General features: G+C 46.8%; 2 long non-coding RNA genes across 2 annotated transcripts; one reads left to right on the top strand and one right to left on the bottom strand.

Annotated features, from left to right (window-relative positions):
• Nucleotides 1–211: 211 nt before the first annotated feature.
• LOC133371702 (uncharacterized) lies at nt 212–21,663 on the bottom strand. The gene is made up of 3 exons (XR_009759366.1): nt 21,171–21,663; nt 2,716–3,013; nt 212–1,698 (listed from the first exon to the last, which is right to left on the bottom strand). It is a non-coding gene; the product is annotated as an uncharacterized LOC133371702 (long non-coding RNA).
• LOC133371701 (uncharacterized) lies at nt 5,375–15,805 on the top strand. The gene is made up of 3 exons (XR_009759365.1): nt 5,375–5,612; nt 5,766–5,891; nt 15,473–15,805. It is a non-coding gene; the product is annotated as an uncharacterized LOC133371701 (long non-coding RNA).
• Nucleotides 21,664–21,699: the final 36 nt, after the last annotated feature.

Here is a 21,699-nt window from a genome sequence, read left to right as displayed (position 1 = left end):
GCCCTCCTCCTACCCCTGCCTGGGAACGTGCAGTTTTTGAAATCAAAAGCTAGCAGCATTAAATGAAGCCTGATGTTGAGCCCCCTTGCCAGTCCTTGCACTGGAGAGCCTTGACAGGTTTTAAAGGCTGAAAAAGCACAACTGAGGCAGCTCAGCACCACGGCCCAACCCTGTCGTAGAATATTCCAGTAGCCAAGTGTTGGAGATTGATGCAAGTCTGCTCAACTCAGCTGGAGCAGCTGAAGTGGAAATGTCCACCTCTGCATTCAAACATGGACCTTCTTGGGGAGGGGGGACATACCACCCCATCACCCCCTACTTCTGTGTAATGATGTAGGACAGCTTTGATATTTTCAGAGGGTACCATCCAAAATAGGCAATATATTTTCATGTTAGCTTTATTTAAAATGATTGGCTGGCACCTGCATTTTCTTGCAAATTGATTTGGTGATCACATTGCTCAATATTTCTGTTGTAATATTCTGGTTAATTTTTTAATTGAATTTTAATTGTGTTTTGGTATTATGTTATTACTTTTTGCTTGTTATTCTGTAGCTGTATTTTGTGTGAACTGCTTAGAGATTTTAAGTGGGATATAAGTTTTAAAAATAAGTAAATAAATCTCATTTACTTTTTAAGAAATATTCAAAGTTCTTGCTTCCTTTCACTGCCCTGATGTACCATATGCATGTGTGTGGGTATTTTCTTGCAGTTATTACAAATCTGGCTTAACAGCTCCTCAGATTGCAGCTGCAGAGGTGAAAAGGCACCAACACATTAAAAGAGGTGAGGGGCATCAAAATGCAGAAATAAGCCACAACTGGTGTGAGATTTATTGATTACATCTTGTCATGACAAGCTCTCTGCAGCTAATATATTTATATTGTGTGTCTGTGATATTTGTAGATCCATACAGCACTGAATGGAATTTCAGAAGCTACAGGAAAAAAACCTAAAGGATCTTATGTCTGAATTGGGCATGAGTAGCTGTTAAAAGCTTATTGTTTATTCTTCTAGCATGGAGCTCTAGGCAGCGTACATTGGTTTTCCAGGTGGTCTGTCATCCAAGCACTGACCAAACTCAGATCTTTTTGCATCTTGTGACTTTGGACAATTCCTGCTGTAGGGCTGAGGCTGGAAGAGTCCGATTGCTCAAGCATGAAGCAAGACCCAGCATTGGATGAGCCTTGAGTCTATTCCCGTAGGGTTCTTAACGTCTTACAAGTGGGAACTGCCATAAAATGTTGCAGTCTGAAGTGCTGCTGTCCAGGGTTCCAGCCACTCCATTCCCTCCCCCCTTCATACTGTCACCATTCTATGTCTGTGTCCTGCCCCCTGTCCTCACTGGGCTGTTTTGAGAGTTCCCTCACCATTTGGGATTCCCCCCCTCTTTTGCATGTCTGGAAACCTTGGGGGGGTTGTCCCTACGCCTAGGTATCAGCAGATGTGCATGTGTGGCGGTGTTCTGGCTACATAAGCGATAGCACTGACCGACCTCTGAAGACAGCAAGAAGTGATGAAGACCAAGAATTGGGGCCCATGATGGGCACAGCCTTCACTAACAGGAGTCCCATGGCGAAGCTGCAGTCCATACATGCATCGGGCACTAACATCCTGCAATGGGGATTCCAGTGTAAAAATCATGTTAACTGTATTTCAGATTTGCTATTATTTTCTGTGCTTCTGTGCCAAAACTCCCTAAGGAGTAAACAGATAAGTATTTGTCAGCAACATCACACTGTTTTCCCCACAACCACCACCCTTTTATCCTGCAAGTGTTTCAGCGTTGTTGTAAAAGGATTGATACACACACACACACACACGTATGTACGCACACCCATCACATTCTGCTATTGGAGTACAATGTATTAAATGTATTTGAAACATTGTTATACCCTGCCTTTGAAAGATTTACACAGTAGCAAACAACATATACAAAAACAAATAACATAATAAAAGCAAGGTTTAATTGAGTCAGATAACTCAATTAAAGAGGCTTTTAATTTACCATAAAGATGCCCCAATTAATCAGGCAGTATGTGTGTGTATAAGATGGATATGTGTGATTTTTAATCTTAAAAGAGACACACATGGTTGTTTCACAGACAAGATGCATTGTGTATAAAGTGAAGGAGGTATGCTTCTTGTTCCAGAAATGCTGTGTTTAACCATGTGCACAGTTAATTGATAGACTTAGAATGCAATGCCTACTCAGAAGTAAGCCCCATTGTTTTTAATGGAGCTTACTCACAGGTGTGCATATAAAGTAAACACTTTCCTGGGACTATATGAACTCAGTGAGGCTTACTTCTGAGTAGACATGTGTAGTTGACTTAGGCTGCAATCCTAAACACACATACTTAAAAGTAAGACCCACTGAACATACAGAGAGATTTGCTTCTGAGTAAGCATCTGCAGGATTGTACTGTAAAGTTCATGTGATGTATCAGTAAAGACTGATTAAACTGCAGATGTAAACAAAAAACCACAGTAAAATGTGAAATAAATAAAGTTAGGCAGATAAAATGGCTCATCAGCAGATGATAACATATCATTAAATAATCAAGTTATTCAAACTAGATACAGCCACTCTTATGGCTGTATAATACCAGCTTTCCCCAATCTGGTATTCTGTGGGGATTGTTAGATTCTGGGGTCCAGAGGTTCCCCACTCTTGGCCAAAAGAAATAACTTTTTCATGCAATGTATAATTACCTTTTGGAACTCCCTGCCATAAGATGTGGTGAGGGCCTCTGACCTAGATGGTTTCAAGAAGGGTTTCTGCAAAGTCATAGAGGAGGAGACCTATTAGCTATATTGATGCATGACAGCGAAACGCAGCTTTCCTCTTCTGAAGGAGTATGTCCCTTAGTAACATTTGCTGGGAGGTTGACGCTAGGCAGAGCATTGCTTCTGGGCTCCCTGGGGTAGGGTTGCCAGGCTCAGGGCCTGAGAATGATTCTGGATCTTTAAGAGAAGGGAAATTCAACCAACTGCAGGTTTTCTTCCAACACTGTAATGGGAAAAAACACAAGGTGAAATTCTCCCCCCTGCACAAGTTTTAAAGATACAGAAGATCTCTTGGTTGCCAGGCCCAGCCTCCAAGTCTGGCAACCCTACCCTGAAGGTATCAGGTTGGCCACTGTGGATGGAAAGCAAATTGCTGAACTACTAAATGGATCTCTGCAAAAGCCAGACTGCTGGATCAAAGCAATGCTCTTAAAAACACATAGATAAGAGCTTCCCTCAGAGGAATGGCAAATACATCCCACCAAATCAGGGCTCTTGACTTCGTCAGACAGAATGTTAGTCATGCAGTAGCTTCCCATTGAGTAGGATGAGTTATATTCAACAAGTACAGCACGTTCCCAATTTGTGGTTTTACATACTCTAGGAAAGTCTCTAACCTGCATTGCTTCTAGGTGGAGAGCTGAGCTCTGTGATCAGCAAAATCACACAGCAGAGGCCAAGAGTACTGTTTGAGACCTGCCAGTGTACGTATGTGTGGAATCTTGTTTTTGAATGCTCTGCAATGTCAAACAAACAAACTTTCTGTATGTAAAGATCTAGCACACCACAGAGTGCGGCTTTAGCTGAGCCCCTCTGCTTGACGGGTGGTTAGTTTGTTTACTGTGCAGGAGGATTCACAGATCTGCTTCCCCTCCCTCACACCTGAAGTTTCAAGAGGTACAGTCTCAGATCTAATTCACACATCTTTGTATCGATATAAAGCGGCTTCTATTTCCACTCTTTGGATGGAGGAGTCTGCAGAGGACTAGGAATCACCAGTCTTTCAGGCCCATGGGCACATTTCGCTTTTTGAGCAAGGGCTGTGGGCACTTCTCTGGTCTCTTCTCTCCGATCCCCTACACCCCCGGATCAGCCCCCCAGATGCAGATGGAGATAGGATACACACACACATACACCTGGAAGAGCTTCCAAGTGATCTTGGTAAAATCTAACCCTTGAAAAGCACACAGAGCTTAAAAAGGAAGTGGGAAAGTGCATCATTCTTCCAAGTTCCTCCTTTAGCTCTATGCATTCCACAGGGGAGGAAAATGTCGCAATTCTTACCACCTCATGACCAAGGGGGCAATGACTTTGTGGGTGTCAGCAGAAGACAGAAAGTGAGCCATTGTAGCACTTTTTGCTTAATTGTAGTATACCTTGGTGCTGATTGAGTCTGCTGCAGGCCTGGTGTCAGCGCTGGCACCCTTGGGCAGCTGTCAGGGCCACAGCAGGGCCCACTGGTGCTGGCCCCTGACTTGGACCATTGGCTGCAGGTTTACATGGATGCAGCAGCTCCAGCCACGTCAATTTCTCACAATGCTCAGGAGTGATGCTACACTGGAGTTACTGGGAGAAATGAAAATGGCTGCCTCCCCTTGGTGCGACAAGGTAATCCTGATGTAGGATGAGGGCCACCACATGGCACTTTGCTGTGAGTTCCTCAAACCTGCACCCAGCTCTGATTAGCTGGTTTGGAAGTTCATCATGACTGAGAAACGGGATGAATCCAATAAATAATTATTGGCACAGGTACTGTTTTCCACATGGTGCAAACATGCTGGGATCTTTTGGGTACGTCAAGCCCAGTGACAAAGTTCCCTCCCAGATAAAAATAAATTGCTTCAGAATGCCTCATGGGAAGCTATTCAATAACAACAACAATAAATTATTATTAACATCATCACCACCACCAGCCTGGGAGACAGAACACATCATGAGAGAGAAGCCAGTTCTCTTTTTTTGAGTCCTGAAGTTGCAAGTTCCCTCTGGTTAACAGTCTAGCCATTGCATTCTGGACCAGTTGCAGTTTTCAAGCAGTCAAAACGAAGTAGGTCTAATTGTCACTGAGCTGGTGAACATGTGCCTGGGCCATACCACTTCAGGCTGCAAGTGTGGAGAACATGATTTGAATGCTCTATTTTTTTAAAAAAATCTGTGCACACGGAAAAGTAGTCTGTCAGGAATATGAAATCTCCCTCAAATGCTAGTTTTCTGAGTGTGTGGGAATTTGTATGACAGCACATTCAATCATGTGAGCCCTCACTTGCTATCTGAAATGGCATGGTTCATACTCAAGTCTTTTCACCTCAATGAGAACTAGGCTCTTGACACTTAGACCCAAAAGACTTTGTGGAATGGGAGGTATGTAAATGTCAAAATTAAACAGGTATGTTGGGCATGATATGCCATATTAGGATGTCTTTAGCCTGGTTCATTTTATGACTGCCTTTAATTAGGTATTTTTGTACGTTTGTTTGAGTGTTTTATCTTTAAGACATGGTGGGAATCCAAATGAGGTTTAATGTGGGATATATATCTTTAAATTAAATATATCTCAGCACTTTGGATCACTAGATGTTTTTATTTTGTAGCATGTGAAAATGTTTCCTAGATTATCACGGCTGGCTTTGCCTGTCCGTCCTTCCTTCCTTCCGTCCTTTCCTTCCTTCCCGCTCCCCGTGGTTTGTGTTTTTATAACTGCTGTGAAACTGGAATGAACACAGCTCATCACCTTCGAAACAGATATTTTTAAAAGGGAGAAAGAAAGGGAGTTACTCATATGGAATTACTCCAAGGTTGCTAAACAATTCTTAGGCAAACAGGTGCTGCCTGACTTTGAAAAGAATGCCATCTGCTTATTTATTTTTAAAAATTCTATATTTGATTTCTGGTTGTTTTAATGTCTGTTCTGGAATTTAACTTTGGGCAGAAATTGTCTCTGTTTTCCAGAGTACTAAAGAAGGCCTCTCTTTCAGATACTGCAAATCAGCCAAAATGGCAAATCTGGATTTTCCAGTTCAGAGAGAGAGAGAGAGAGAGAGAGAGAGAGAATTGGAAGAAGAACGCAGCAAAGGCACAGAGCGAGGAGGAGCGGATGGCAGGTAACTTTTCAGCTTTCTTTTTCTCGCTTTCCAGCTGTGTTGTTGCTCTGTGATCTTCCAAATACAATGCTTGAGTATCACCTTGAAATGTCCCTGCCAATGAATCTCCTTCAAATGGCAAATCCAGTTGCAAATATTTTCTCTCTGTGTGTGTGGATGAGAGAATCAGTTTTATATGCATATTAAGATACTTACAGCTGCTGTGGGATGAAAAGTCCTGGAACGTAGCCTTCTAGATAACTCTGGCATTCAAACACACATACTCTCTCTCAATCCGAGAATTATCTTTGTGACTTTAAATGACTAGGATCTCAGGAAAAAAATCAGTCTGTGTTACATCAATAATATAAAACTCATTCACATTCAAAGAAAGAATTACTTCTTTCATGGGAATAGTTTTTTAAAGCCTTTAAAATCCAATGTTAGGACCTTGATGCCCACATAAAGTCCCTCTAATAGCGTATGCAAGAGGCTGAGTGGCAACAGCATTGATTGAAGCCCAAACAAGGCAACTGAGAAACAAGAGGGGAGGTTATCAGTATGCTCAGGAAAATCCCTGAGGTTTATTATTTATTGTTTATTTATTTATTAAATTTATATCCCGCCCTTCCTCCCAGAAGGAGCCCAGGGCAGTAAACAAAACAATAAAAACATTCTAAAACATCTTGAAAACAGACTTTAAAATATTTTAAAATAAAACATCATTAAAAAAAAGCTTTAAAAACATCTTAAAAAGCAATTCCAACACTGAGGCAGACTGGGATAAGGCCTCTACTTAAAAGCATTGTTGAAAGAGGAAGGTCTTCAATAGACTCTGAAAAGACATCAGAGACGGTGCCTGTCTAATATTTAAGGGGAGGGAATTCCAAAGGGTCGGTGCCAAAACACTAAAGGTCCATGGCCTGTGTTGTGCGGAACGGACCTCCTGATAAGATGGCATCTGCAGGAGGCCCTCACCTGCAAAGTAATGTGGTCGACTTGGTATATAAGGGGTAAGACGGTCTTTCAGGTATCCTTGTCCCGAGCTGTATAGGGCTTTGTAAACCAAAACCAGCACCTTGAACTTGGCCCAGCAGCTAATGGGCAGCCAGTGCAATTCTTTCAGCAGCAGGGTGACATGTTGGTGATAACCTGACCCAGTGAGCAGTTGCACCACTGCATTTTGCACCAGCTGTAGCTTCCAGACCAACCTCAAGAACAGTCCCACATACAGCACATTACAGTTACCCAGCCTGGTTACCAGTGCATGGACAACAGTGGTCAGGCTATGCTGGTCCAGAAACGGCCGCAGCTGTCTTACTAGCCAAAGCTGGTAAAAGGCACTCCTAGCCACTGAGGTCACCTGGGCCTCTAGTGACAAAGATGGATCCAGGAGCACCTCCAGACTACGAACCTGCTCTTTCAGAGGAAGTACCACCCCATCCAAAGCAGGCAACTGACCAATTAGCCGAACTTGGGAACCACTAACCCACAGTGCCTCCATCTTGCTAGGATTCAGACTCAGTGTATTGGCCCTCTTCCAGCCCACCACCAAGTCCAGGCATCGGTCCAGGGCTTGCATGGTCTCTGCTGATTCAGATGTTACCGAGAAATAGAGCTGGGTATCATAAGCGTACTGCTGACACCTTGCCCCAAATCTCCTGATGACCTCTCCCAAGGCTTCATATAGATGTTAAACAGCATGGGGGACAAGATGGTACCCTGCGGCACCTCACAGCACAACTGCCTGGGGTAGGATTGGAACCACTGTAACCCAGTGCCTCCAATACCCATCTCACCAAGTCAGCCCAGGATACTGTGGTCAATGGTATCAAAAGCCACTGAGAGATCAAGTAAGAATAACGCGGTCTCACTTCCCCCATCCTTCTCCCGATAAAGGTCATCAATCAGGGCGACCAAGACTGATTCAGTCCCACAACCAGGCTTGAACCCAAACTGGGATGGGTCAAGATAATCTGTTTAATCCAAGAGTACTTGCAATTGCTGTGCCACAACCCTCTCAATCACCTTCCCTTAGAAGGGGATATTTGCGACCAGGTGGTAGTTGTCACAAACCAATGGGTCCAGGGTGGGCTTTTTAGGAACGGTCGTATCACTGCCTCTTTCAGGGCAGCTGGAGCCACTTCCTCCCACAACGATGCGTTGACCACACCCTGCAGAAGTGCAACACATCTCAGTGGTAGCTGCTGCCCATTAAGACTGGTAGGGCAGAAGGCAGGGAGCCCAAGCCGGAGGTGGAGCCAGAGGCTGTGGAAGGCAGAAAGGCAGAGGCAACTCATTCCAGTTTTGTCCCCACCCTCCTCCTCCTCCTCCTTCTCCTTCTCCCCTGCTGAGTTTTACAGGGGCAACCCTGAGATGAGGAGTAGGAGGGTGGTAGCAAATGTCACCCCCCCTGGACTGGATGTAAGGCAGAGAAATCAGGCAGGTGGGGGCTGGCTAAGGTCAGACTGAGGTTGGTAGGGCAGCGCTCCATTCGCCCTCATGGACCAGCCTACAGTGGCACACCTTAGAAAGGAAAACAGAAGGAACCTCCTCTCAAAAGCAGCTTACGATATGGCATGGAGAGTGGTCATCTGTTCAAATGATGGGGGAAATCAAACATTCCATTAAGTTAACACAATTTCCTTGTGGATACTAACTTTATATTTTTAAAATCAGATTTTGCAAAAACCACAATGGCCATGCAATCTCAGTTTTAAGTTCAGAGCAGATTGATAGATATGCAAAAGGCATCTGGCTTTCAGATTTGTATGCATCTCTCTTGCTATTTTTCGTGCTTCGATTTCTATATAATCAGAAATACATTTGACAGGAGCTAACAGAGGACAAACTGTCCTTGATCCAAAATCACACCATCAAAACATCCTCTATCTTTCCCAGCCAGCCCCGAGTAGACGTTGCGGTCAGAACCCAGCTAGCAATGCTTGAAGACAATGTTGTTCCATTAACTTAAGAATTAAGTCTCCCTCGGGGAAAATGTAAACATAACACAAGCTTCTTCTCATTCCTCTAGTTTCTTGCTGTCCTGTTATTGATCCTTTTTGGCAAAAAGGTCAGACAGAAGGGATAACGAATCGTGGCGCATTATAGGGGCTGCCATGGCCTTTAAACAGTCTAGTTCTTTATTTGGTTCAGTCTTGTAGGAGGTCCCTGGAGGCACCATCCAATTGCAGCTTGTGGGACTGGATTCAGTTGCTATAGCCTGAGGATGTGGACAGGGCTCTCACAGCAGTGGGGCCAACTACGTGCCCTCTTGATTCCTGCCAATCAGGGTTGCTAAAATCTAGTGGGAGGGGATTGACTCGATGGGTCCAGGGCAGAGCTTGGAAAAGTTACTTTTTTGAACTACAACTCCCATCAGCCCCAGCCAGCATGGCCATTGGATTGGGCTGATGGGAGCTGTAGTTCAAAAAAGTAACTTTTCCAAGCTCTGGTCCAGGGAGCGGTCAGTGCCTCGCTACAGGAGGGAGTTATGCCCATTGCCTTGAAAATGGTGGTGGTGCAACTTCTCTTGAAGATGTCCGCCCTGGATCCAGAGGTTTTAGAAAACTACATTCCAGTCTCTATCATCCCCTTCCTGGGCAAGGTGATGGAGAGGGTGGTGGCTGGGCAGCTGCAGGAATGCCCGAAGGAAGCAGATTATCTAGAATAGTAGAGTTGGAAGGGGCCTATAAGGCCATCGAGTCCAACCCCCTGCTCAATGCAGGAATCCAAATCAAAGCATTCCCAACAGATGGCTGTCCAGCTGCCTCTTGAATGCCTCCAGTGTCGGAGAGCCCACGACCTCTCTAGGTAATTGGTTCCATTGTCGTATGGCTCTAACTAGATCATTTCTAGTCTGGTTTCGGCACTGAAACAGCCTGAAACAGTGGCCCAACTGATAATCTTTATTGGGAGAAAGACAAGGGCAGTGCAACTCTGTTGGTTCTCCTTGACCTCTCAGCAACTTTTGACACCAGTGACCACAGGGTTCTTCTGGAGCAACTGAGGGAGTTAGGAGTTGGAGGTACTGTAGGAGTTGGAGGTCTGACGGCACATGAGGCCAACCATCTTGCTGAAGCTAGGCAAGTCTGGGTCTGGTCAGTGCCTGGATGGGACATCACCTGGGAACTACATGTATGCTGCCTTGAGTTCTGTGATAAAAGAAAGACTGGGTACAAATGTAATAAAACTTTTTTAAATGTAATGGTTCAGCTCCTATATGCAGGACTGCTACCAGTAAATACTACTAGGAGATTGTTGCTCGGCATCATGGCTTTGGGGCTGTGGGTCCACAAGGGTCTATTCTGTCTCCTATGCTATTTTACATCTATATGAAACCCGTTGGGAGCTCTCATCCGGGGATTTGGAGCATGGTATCATCAGTATGTTGATGACATACACTCTGGAGAGTGTGCGAAGGTGCTAGACCGATCTCTGGAGGCAGTGATGGGCTGGATGGGGGCCAATGAACTGAGGCTGAACCCTAACAAGACTGTGGGTGGGTGGTTCCCATGTCTAGAAATTAGGCATGTGGCCTGTTCTGGGAAGGATTATACTCCTCCTGAAGGGTCATGATCTGGGAGGACTCCTGGATTCCAACTTGTCACTAGAGTCCCAAGTGGCTTCTGTGGCTAGGAGTGTTTCTGCCCAACTTAGGATGATTGCCCAGCTATGGCCGTTCCTGGATCAGGATAGCCTGGCTTCAGTTGTCCGTGCTCTGGTGACTTCCCGTCTGGACTACTGTAATGTGCTGTATGTGGGGCTGCAGCTAGCACAGAATGCGGCTGCTAGGCTGGTAAGTGGGGCAGCCCAATGGGACCATGTGTCACCGGTCCTGAAAGCACTGCACTGGCTGCCAGTGAGCTACTGGACCCAATTCAAGGTGTTAGTGCTAGCATATAAAGCCCTAGTTGGCTTGGACCTAAAAGAGGGCCATCTCAGACCCTATGATCGACAGGTGAGGCCTTGGTGGTAGTACTGCCCCTGGGAACTGCCTGGTTGTGCTGACCTGTGACAGGACCTTTTCAGTGGTGGCTTCCCATTTGTGGACTGCCATCCCCTGTGAAGCGTAGCTATCTCCAATGTTAATAACTTTTAGGAAGAATTTGAAAACATTCCTCTTTGCTTAGGCATTTGATGGCTAAGGAGCCTGTTCCTGGCAACCTGAAGATGGAATGGAATAATGTTTTTTATCTGCAACTGTTTTTTAGAATGATTTTTTGTTGTTAAATCATTTTGTTTGCCACCCTAGGCTCCTTCAGAAGGAAAGAAGGGATATAAATTTTAATAAAATAATAACAATATAATTAAGTGGTTTTTAGAAAAAAATTAAAATCCCACCATTCATCTTTCTAACAAATATATTAAAGCTGTTCATCCCACTTGCAAAAGTCCCTGTCTAATTAGAATGCTGAGCAACTGAGTTTCTTATCAGTTATTTTAAGGGCAGGGTGGGCAGATTTCAGGCTTGTAGAATCTGTATTTAAGTAGCCACCCAAGACCCACTAACAGGAGCCTAGAGAAAAGACACACAGACAGAGAAATAAATCATGCTGAATCCAGGAACAGCAGGACTGAATGGAGCTCATAGTCCTTCCATACAAACATTCACTCCTGGTCCCGTCAAGCTTTCTTCATTTCAGCCATATACTTTAGGGCACTAGGAAGGGGTCATGGTTTAAGGTCCTGCCAGGGCCAATGCATTTTGCTGCCTGAGGCAAAGGGCAAGACGGCACCTCTGCTATTTGATATACATAAGCTGACTGGACTAGCAGCTGAATCTTATTTCAATACAGGCAGCAGGAGAGTTCTCTTCCTGAGGGCAGCAGGCTATTGTAGAATCTAGAGTTGGAAGGGGCCTATAAGGCCATCGTGTCCAACCCTCTGCTCAATACAGCAATCCAAGTTAAAAGCATGCCTGACAAGCGGCGGTCCAGCTGCCTTTTGGATGCCTCCAGTGTTGGAGAGCCCATCACCTCCCTAGGTCATTGGTTCCATTGTTGGCCTGCTCTGACAGGAAGTTCTTCCTGATGTTCAGCCAAAATCTGGCTTCCTATAACTTGAGCCCATTATTCTGTATCCTGCACTCTGGGATGATCGAGAAGAGATCCTGGCCCTCCTCTGTGTGGCGACCTTTCAAGGACTTGAACAGTGTTGTCCTATCTCCCCTCAAGTCTTCTCTTCTCAAAGCTAAACATGCCCAGTTCTTCAGCCTCTCCTCAATAGGGCTTTGTTTCCAGTCCCCTGATCATCCTCACTGCTCTCTTCTGAACTAGTTATGGGCATGCAGGGCAGACTATGTGGCAGCTCTGATGTCCAACGGAAGGATACGGCCAGGGTGCTCAGGAGGAACAGCCCAGCAGCTGTCGCTGCTGTCCCGCTTGACTCACACTGCCCAGCGAGAGGGCTGGTCCCGAGTAATGCTGCCACGTCACCCAGAAAGCTGGTATTTGATACACACTTAGTGATAACATGGCTGAAAGCAGTCCATTCATGCCTTTAACAAGTTAAAACATAGGTCACAAAGTGTACCTTGTAACAGAGGGCAGGAGTCCAGGACAAAGCATGCAAACCTCCATCTAGGATGGAACTTTGGAGTTTGTTGCTCCTTCACACACTGGAACTGGTGTCGGGGGAAACAGAAGAGTGTTCCAGCCTATACCCAGGAGCATTGTGACTGTGGAATGCAACTTTTACTTACTTTTCTGCATATGCAAAACCATTAGTCTTTGTGTTGCTTGCAACTTTAGATAGTAGCTCACAGAAAAGGTACTGTATACCAAGTTCTGAGTATTCAGTGTCTCTTTTAAAAAATGCTAGTGTCTTCCATACAATTAAAAAGTGAAAGCAGCCTTTGGGCCTCTCTGCAGAGTGGACATGTCTTCCAAATCATACCTATTACTACATTTCCTAAATGGCCTTTTATGCTTCCTTTCCCAAAGTGACATCAACTTTTACAGCTTTGTTTCTGTTTTCAGATGACTTTTTTGGGTATCAGAGGTAGTAGACTGAGAGAGCCAGTCACATCTTCAGCTTTTGCGTGTGTGTGAGAGATGCACAAACATACACCCGTTAAAGTAGAAAATTCTCTTGGTAAAAAAAGTATCCTTTCAGATGTGAATATTGCTGCCAGATGCTCCTTAAAGGATTTCTGCATTTGTTGACATTCACCCCTTCATACGTTTGCCTCTCCCTTTATAAGGGGAATGTTTCCTTACTTATCAAATTCAGGTTGAAAGTTCTCTCCCTTATGTTATCCTGTAAAGGAGCATTTCTTCCAGGGAGCTCAGAGCTGTCCTCACTTACAGCAGCCCTGTGAGGTAGTTATACTGAGGACTAGCAGCTTGCACAAGGCCACCCAGAGGCTTTATTTCAGCGCAGTGGATTGTTACAGCACCTATATACATTTAAGTTTTGTTAATAGTAACCATTGTTTGGATGGGGGGGGGCGCTCCCCTCCCTGTTGCAGCCTCTCTCCATCTTCCCCCCCCCAGCTATAAATGGATACACTTCAGTGCATCTTGCATACGCAGACAGTTTTTGGTTTTAAAAAGCTGGCGTTTTCCAGCTGAAAGTCTAAGCAAACCTCAGCTGGTATGTATTTTCTAAGGCCCTCTGATCTCACTTTCTCTAATCAACTGGTGCCTTGGAGAGGGAATATGCTCAGTTCCCTCCCCCCCCACTTAATAGTACCCTTCCTTTTGAAACTGGCTTTTCTTTCAAATGATTCATCCCAAGGAAGGAAATCAGGGCTACTCTTGTAGTGCAAACATGGCTTTAAACAATGTAGATTTCCAAATGAGCTTTGCCATCTTCTTCACAGTGTCTCTCTCTGTGCCTTGAAAAATGGCACATTAACAATGCAACAACAAAAAATTGCCCAGCCCTCTCAAATGCTGCAAGTGTGACTGCAGATTCTCTCATCCTTTCGCTCCCCAGGGATTTATAGCTCAAAGCAAATTCTGTATCAAATGCTTGGTGGGCGGGCAGGAGAAATGTGTGTGGAATTAAGGATGCCAACTCTACTACACGCTAACTTGGAAAGAAACCCTAGTTGCTTTTTGGGCAGACAATTAGAAATGGAAGATGGGCGTGGAAACATGTGTAAAATTATACAGATAGGAGGCAAGCAGAAGAGATGTTATGGATGGGTTGGTTTATAAGGCCTTTTCACTGGTGTAGCTCATCTTACCTGGCTAGCTAAAGAGTAATCTTGCAAGTAAAGCTCCTGTCTTTTCTCTAATAAGCCAGCTCACTGGGAGCTGCACATTGAGAGTGGGTGAGAAATCACTGGAAGGTTCCGTTTGCCCACATTGGAACGTGATGTGACCTTGTCAGCTTGCAAATCAAACTCTTAACCCTCAAAAAGGGAGAAAGGAACAACTTAATAGCACAACTGCTGGTGCACAATGTGGGAACAGGTGAGAGTGCTATCCATGAGGCTGCCCAGCCATTTGGCCATTGTGGAATAAGGAAGTACTGGATCTCCCCCGCAATCCATTTTGTTGCGATTTCTCCAGGACCCTGTGCAATCTTCTGAGGACGGCCTGTAGGTGAGTGATGCAGCCCTTGCTGGAAAATGGTCCCTGTTCAATCCCTGGCCCTGCCAGATAGGTCTGGGAAAGACTACCTGTCTGAAACCCTGGAGGACCTCTGCCCGTCTGTGGCAAAGATACGGAGCTAGAGAGACTGCTGGTCTGACGCCGTATAAGGCCAGTGCCTGCATTTCTTGTGTAACCCTAACATTTTGCTCCAGAATTTCATGCTGCCACTAATTATAATAAAAACTGGAAAAAGACTCCCAATCAAGTGGTTTGGATTGACAGAAAAAGGATTACAATGAATATAAACAAGATTGTTTTATAAAAGACTAAGAAAACAGGGCTGCTCCAAGTTCATTTCCTAAACCTTGGTCTTTACACTCAAATTAGAGCACGGGAGCAAATGCCACTGGACTGAGTTAGACTGACTTCAGGTTTAGGATTATCCTCGCAGTCGTGTTCAGTACTGGAATACTCTCAACAGCTGGGAGTAGTCTTACAGTGCGTCACATTGGAAAAAATGAAGCAGCTCTACAAATTTCAGAAATTAACTAGTCTGAGTTCATGTTCATAACTAAAGCAGAAGAGCCTTAAAATAAACTTGAGGGAGAGGGAGCAAAAGCCAAACCAAAAGTGTAGAATTGTGAACAGTTGTAAAGGTGTGCTTTATGAAACAGTTAAACATTCTGAAATAATGAATGTTCTTATATAGTAAGCTGTAAAATGCTGAGCAGTCTGCAGACCGGAAAAAAATCTGCAAAAATGATTAATAATAATAATAATAATGTTACTTTCTGGAAGAAGGGATAACTGCCCATGCGTTTGCATGAATCATATATCGGGGCAAATTATATTAGGCATTATTATAGAAAGGAAACAGTCATACATGAGGCACCTGAACAATAAAGCTTTAATAGGCCTTTTCCCAGATGCACTGAGGAATTTGATCATCAAAGTGTGTAAATTCTACAGCTCTGCCCTTATAAGACAGAAGATAAGAAACTCTGTTCAAATAGCAGCATCTCTGTTACTAGCTTTTGCTGTACAATTCATTTGCAGGAAAAGGTTGGGAGCATTGTGAAATGTTAACGGGAGAAGTCTTGACCTTGTTGAAGGATTCCGATTCAGTGTTGTGGATTTGCTTCGTACACGCAGAAGAAGCCTCTTCCCCTGTTGCTGGAGGTGAATTAGTATTTACAGAAGAACATAAAGGAAGAAAGAGAAGTTGCCCCAAGGAGCATACAAATCAAAACTTCAAGCAGGGAAAGTGGAAAGGGAGGGTTACAAGAATGAAGGGGAAACAGAACACATCACGCATGTAGAAATATATAATAAAAAAAACCCTGCTTGTAGGGCAGCAAATTAAAAGAACTTGCAGAGTTATAAATGAAATACATGAAGCCTGCATATTTCTTCGCAAGGATAATTTCTCTGTGTTTGGCTGATGCTTGCCAGGAGGAAAACAGAAATGCTTTTGTAAACACACCTGATCTTTTTGTGAAACAAGCTGTTTTACACATGACTTTTCTGCACAGTGGTGGAAACTGCAGACACACTCTACAATGTGGGAAGATCATAAATGCCCCCCCCTGGAAGGTCTAGCTGGTAAGGGATTCCAAATCAGTGGAGACTGGCCCAAAAGACATGGGCCAGGCATACAAGATTACAGGCTCCTTTTTATTATACAACCCGTCAAGTGAAACGTTGCATGTGAAGAGGAGCTTAAAGTCAACTGCGGTATTGGTCAGGGTCTGATTATGTTTGCAAGACACTGTAGGCAATAGAAGGCAGTCACACATTTGAAGGACTGTGTCTTCTCCCAGATCATCAGGGAGAGACAATGGCTTTTCCTTGATCCAGAACTCCATAAAGCCACATAAGGGCACACATGCAGTACCCCTCTCACTCCTCCAAAAAGCATCAGAGTTTTAAGCTGATGAAAGTAGTTTTTGCCTAGGCTCCAAGACCTAGTTGAGACATTTAAAGTTTGTGTAGCTGGTGGATGGGTTGGGAAAGAAGAGGATTGTCTTTAAAGACGCACCAAATTCCTTCCCTAATCTGAAATCAGACCTGGACTTTTAAATTAGGCAGTTATACAAGCAAAGGTTTGCCAAAAGGACATTCTAAGATCTTACTGTAACTTGTATCAGTGTGTGTGTGTGTATCATAATCTGTCTATCCACCAGTGCCTGTGACATGACAGATGCATGGCGAGAAATTAAAGGAGACATCCTCTTTCTTAAGACGAGCTATATTTGGCTCAAGTAGTTTTCTACCCAAATGGATGAAGAGTTGACATTCCCTTACAATTACACTGTTTCATCAGTCATTGAGTATGCGCACAGAAAGAGAGCAGAGAATGTCCAAATCCCACTTTATTTGCCAAGGAAGGTTCCCCCCCCCCGGCAACCGTATATCTTTTTTTAAAAATCAGATTGTCTCTTGGAAGGATAGGAGTCTGAGCAAAAATAGTTTACCGTTATTTCCATAAATCTGGGAGAGAATGAAGAAGGTGACATTTGAAGGAGGGTGGGGGGAATTGGGTGGTGGCGGCATTTGCAGCATGCGGCAGGGTTAAAAGTAACAAGCCTTATAAAGCAAGAAAACAAGTGGGCAAAGCCTTTGATCTTATACATGAAAGCTCTATTACCAAAAAAGAAAAGAAAAAAAGAGCAAGGTGTGTGGGAGTGTAGTGTTCCCCCCCCTTCCTATTCTGTTAGGTTCTTTTTGCACAAGGCATGCACTTTAAAAATGAACACACACTTTTGCCTAAGGCTGGAGTTCTACCCACACAACAGGACTGACACCTGAGCAAGCGTGAACAGGAGGCTGACCCTTGAGGAAGAATCTGGAAAACAGCAGCTCTGTTGCTGACACAGGGAAGATGCTACAAAACAAATTTCAAAATGTTTCCATACAACCACTGACTGCTAAAAAAAAGTTTTGTTTTCTTAGCAAACAGCACAGCTAAGCCAGAGAGAAATCTCTACTTCCATACTAAATCTAATCCCCCGCCCCCTTTCGCAAACTAAAACACATGCATTTTATGATGGTTTGGAATGATTTCGTGTGTGATTTGTTTTAAACAAGACTGCTGCAAATTTAATTTGAATGTAGCATAAACCAGTGAACCTTCCCTACAGCGAAACTAGTGCAGCAACAACAAACCACTAATATGCTTTTAAAAGTAATTATATCTGTCATTAAGAATTCTTTAAGAGCTAACTGCAAACCTATGATATGTACTTAAAAGTCCCATTGATTTCAATGGCGCTTACTCCCAGAAAACTGGATTGCAGACCTAAAGCTTCACCAGGGAATGGGAATCTGGAGGGGGCAGAGGGGTGTGTGCCTGCACAAAGCCTGCTTCAAGGTTAGAATGACCTTTGGTAAGTTGTGGATAAAAGAAAGACCCCTGCTCTGTGCGCCAGGCAGCTGTTTCCGATGTTGTTCCTCAGGGAGCAGCCCTGGACTTCCACGGTATATAAGACAAAACAAAGAGGTGACTCTGGGAGGGGAACCCCATAAAACCAAAATAAATCTGCTTGGGGTGGGGGAGAAAATCCTCAAAGGCTGCAATCCTATGCAAGGTCCTTACCTGAGAATAAGCCAAACTGGACACAACAGGATATAATGTTTGGAATAAACATGCTGAGCTTGTGCTGTTAAAAATGCTTTTCAGTTGTGTTGGCCTATTTTTACAAATCTCAAATCTTCAGCATGCATGCCCCTAATGGCCCACCTCTGGGAAGGAGAAACTATAAATATACACACCTTTTTTTGGTGCAATATTCCAGAAGGAGAAAAATAGGCATGTGATGAAAATACCTAGTTTGTTGCAAAAATCACCAACAATATTCCTAAGCGTTAAAAAAACCCCACAAATGTAATAAGAGCTTTACAAATCTTGGGCGGGAAGGGAAAAAAATAATTTATTGGCCCGCCGAAGAGGAGGGAAACCGCTGAGAGTGCAGCCTCTTCCCTCCACCGAGACCTGGATGAATTGTTCGTAACCCCCAATAACATTAAAAAAAGACGAGAAAGGAATGGGGGGGGGATGAAAAGGAAAGTGGGGAAATGCAAGGAAGAGAAGCGCAGCTCTGGAACGGGGCGGGAAGCGCCGGTTGGGCGGCTGGAAGGCGGCCGGTTGCAAAGCGCCTTTTTAAGAACGGCGTAAAATCGGGGACGGCGAGGCCAAAAGGAGACGACAAAGGAGCCCCTTCCAGAAATGCCGCCGCCGCCGCCGCCGCCCGACGGGCCGAGCGCCTCCCCCCGCTTACAAGATGGCTCCGCGCTGTTGTCAGCCAGATGCCGCCGAAAAAAGGGAGGTCCAAAAATGCTTTTGGTTTCCAAACAAACAAAACAAAAATGCGAAAGGAAAATCTGCCTGGAGCCCCGAAAGGGCGGCGGCGGCGGCACCCGCGCAGGCAGTGCTCCGAAATCCTCTGGAGCCGGCGGGAAGGGGCGCCTCCCCTTGGGGCTCGCCGCGGAAAACCGCAACAGGGGGAGCCTTCCCACGCCCCCCCGCGCTTCTTTCTTGCGGCAATCCGAGGCCCGTTTCCCCCTCCCGGAGAGTAAGCCCCTCGATTCCCCTGCGGCTTACTCCGGGGGAAGCGCCCGCGAGGACCAGGCGGGAGAGGAGCCCCACCTTACGCAAGGCGGGTGGTCACGGAAGGGGCTCGAAAGGCAGATCCGCGCCGGCTTGGGACGGGAGAAGGGGGCGCGGAACGACGAGCGGCCGCCGGGCCTTTTCTGAGCACGTCAAATGATTTACTGTGCCCAACCTCGCTTCCCCCCCCCCCGCGCGGCTCCTTCAGGCTCCGGCTGCGAACGCGTCAAGCGGGTCATCCAGGCGAGACAAACGGCGCCCGCCAAGTAGCTCGCTCGCTCGCTCTGCGCGGCAGGAGACGGGGCTGGCCCAGGCGTCCTCGGGGGCGCCGTCGGGGTCTCTTGGGAATGTGCTCCTCTCTGCCAAGGGGGGAGGAGGGAGTATCCAACTAAGTAAGAATAATGGCTTTCTAAAAATCTGCAGGGTGAGAAAAGGCACCCTTTGGGCAAGTCGTAAAACAAAACCTTGGGGTGGGTGTGTTGGGGGGGTCAACTTCTTGTTGCCCAGCGGCCGGCCGGCCGCCGTTCTGGGCAAAAGCAGCGGCGACGGGGCCACTGTCACGTCCCCCTCCCACCCTTGAAACCCCCCCGGTCGATCCTTCGACAATTTGGAGCCCGTCCATGAAATCTCATTGCCAAGTCGGCGTCGGGTGTGTGCCTGCGTGTGTGTAAACTGCGCTTCCAGAGGTCGCCAGCGCAATTCGCTGCTCTTCTTGGCGTTGCAAAGTTTCACGCCCCCTCCCCCATAAAAAACCCCATTAAAAACGTGTGCCTTTCTTCTTTCGGCTTCGCTTACTATTTTCGGTTGCCTCCCCCTCCCCCTCCTTCCCAAAGAGGGCAGCCTAGAAACTTCCTCGCTGGAGGCGGAGGGCAGCTTGAAACTGCTCGGTTTTTTCTGTTTGCATTTACGCTGGCATTAAAAAGGGTAGGGGAGGGTGTCCGCCCCCAGGTCCGCTTCTCCCTCCTTGCAGATACATAGACGAATTTCCAAAAAGCCTTGTTTGTTAACGAAAACTCCCCCGCTCCAAAAAAAGGGCAGTTTAAAGAAAAATTTTTTCCCAAACACTCAATTTTCCCAAGCATAAATTCACACAGACTAAATATCCGACCCACCAAAACCTCCAGGTCTGTCTCCAACGGATAACGTGGGCGTGGGTAGGAGGCATTTTAATCCGTTACAGCCAAACCTATGGCTGGGGGGGAAAAATAACTGCCATTCTTCATTTTCGTCCGCCCCCCCCCGCGTTGTTGCTTGACTGGTTTCTAAGCGTGTCTCCGTGTCAGCCGCGGGCTCGAAAAGGTGGCCTGACCAGGGAGGTGCGTCTCTCGGGGCTAGAGTGAGAGCGAAAGGAGGCGTTTGCCCGCCTTTGGAAAAAGTGGCCCAATTCGGCGCTGACTCCCGCGTGGAGGGGCGCAGGATCGCGGCCAAGTGGCTGGAAGGACGCTGCGGTGCCAGATCCCGCCCGAAAGGGCCTCTACCCGGTGTAAAAACGGATTATGCTAAAGTGGCCCATGGAAAGTGGCCTCGCTCGTCCCGCCGAGCAGCCTGGAGGGCAGATGGGTGCGAAGGGGGCGACGCTTCTCTCCCCCCAACTTCTTTTTCTTGGTAAAAAGAAAGAGGGGGGGGGAGAGAAAAGCGTCGAGGCAGAAGGGGCCGCGGAGGAACTTTGCCGAAGTGTCTCGAGGGTCCGCCATTTCTCGAAGGAGACCCCCGCACACTGCTGCCGTTTAATCGGATTAAACCCCCACCCAACACTGGCAAAGCGGGAGGCGGCGTCTAGGGTGCCTGCTTCGCCCCTTCGAAGTAAAGCACTCTCCTGCCCCCCCCCGCAGTGGCTGGGATTCTGCGTCACCGGCTGGGGCCACTTTCCATCCCTCTGCCCCCCGGGAACGGAAGACAGGAGAGGAGGCCGCTTGGGGGGCTTCCCGCTCGCGCAGAGCAGTGCGAGCACCCACAAATAAAAAAGTTCCCTAGATCGGGGGGTGGGTGTCGGGGGCTGCTTTGCGGCCCGATCCGAAGTCAACGCCCGCACCACCACCCCGCCTGCGCGCCCTCCCTACGCTCGAGTAAGACTGCCGGTTTCCAGCCTGCGCCGATTTGGTGCGTCCCCCCCCTCCGCCCCGCGGAAGTCCCCCGTTGCAATCTTACCTGCCGCGGAGGGCTTATGGCACATGGTGGAACTTACATCCGAGTAAGCATGCCTGGGATCGGGCCGCGGGGAGTCAGTCCTGCGCTTGCTTCTTCCCTGTGAGTTAACTGCGGCGAGGTCTTACTTCCGAGGAAACGCGCAACCCTCCCTCCCTCCCTCCCTCCCTCCCAGGATGCTGCGACCCTCCATGGCCACCAAAATCTTCATTTGGCTACCACCCCATCCCGCCCCAAAGAAAATGGGGAAGGAGGTGGGGAGGGCGGGGCATCACCCCGCGCCAGGAGCGCAGAGGAGAGGCCCGCGGGGGCAGCCACCGCCAACTTGTCTGTGGGGATCGGCCAGGCCAGGCCAGGCCCTGCCGGCCCGGCGATTCGGAGACGGCGGCCGCGCGGCCGCTGAGACAGCGGAGGGGAAGGGGCGGCCTTGAAACCGCCGCTAGAAATTCCCACCGCCCGCTTGGCTCCTCCGCCCCGCCCCATCGGGGGGCCTGGAAACTTCCCCCTCCCCCCCCCGCCGTTGGTCCGTAAT

Source organism: Rhineura floridana, chromosome 17 (assembly GCF_030035675.1).
Source record: "Rhineura floridana isolate rRhiFlo1 chromosome 17, rRhiFlo1.hap2, whole genome shotgun sequence".
NCBI lineage: Eukaryota > Metazoa > Chordata > Lepidosauria > Squamata > Rhineuridae > Rhineura > Rhineura floridana.
Note: the sequence above shows the minus strand (reverse complement) of the source record. Positions and strands in the feature narration are given on the sequence as shown.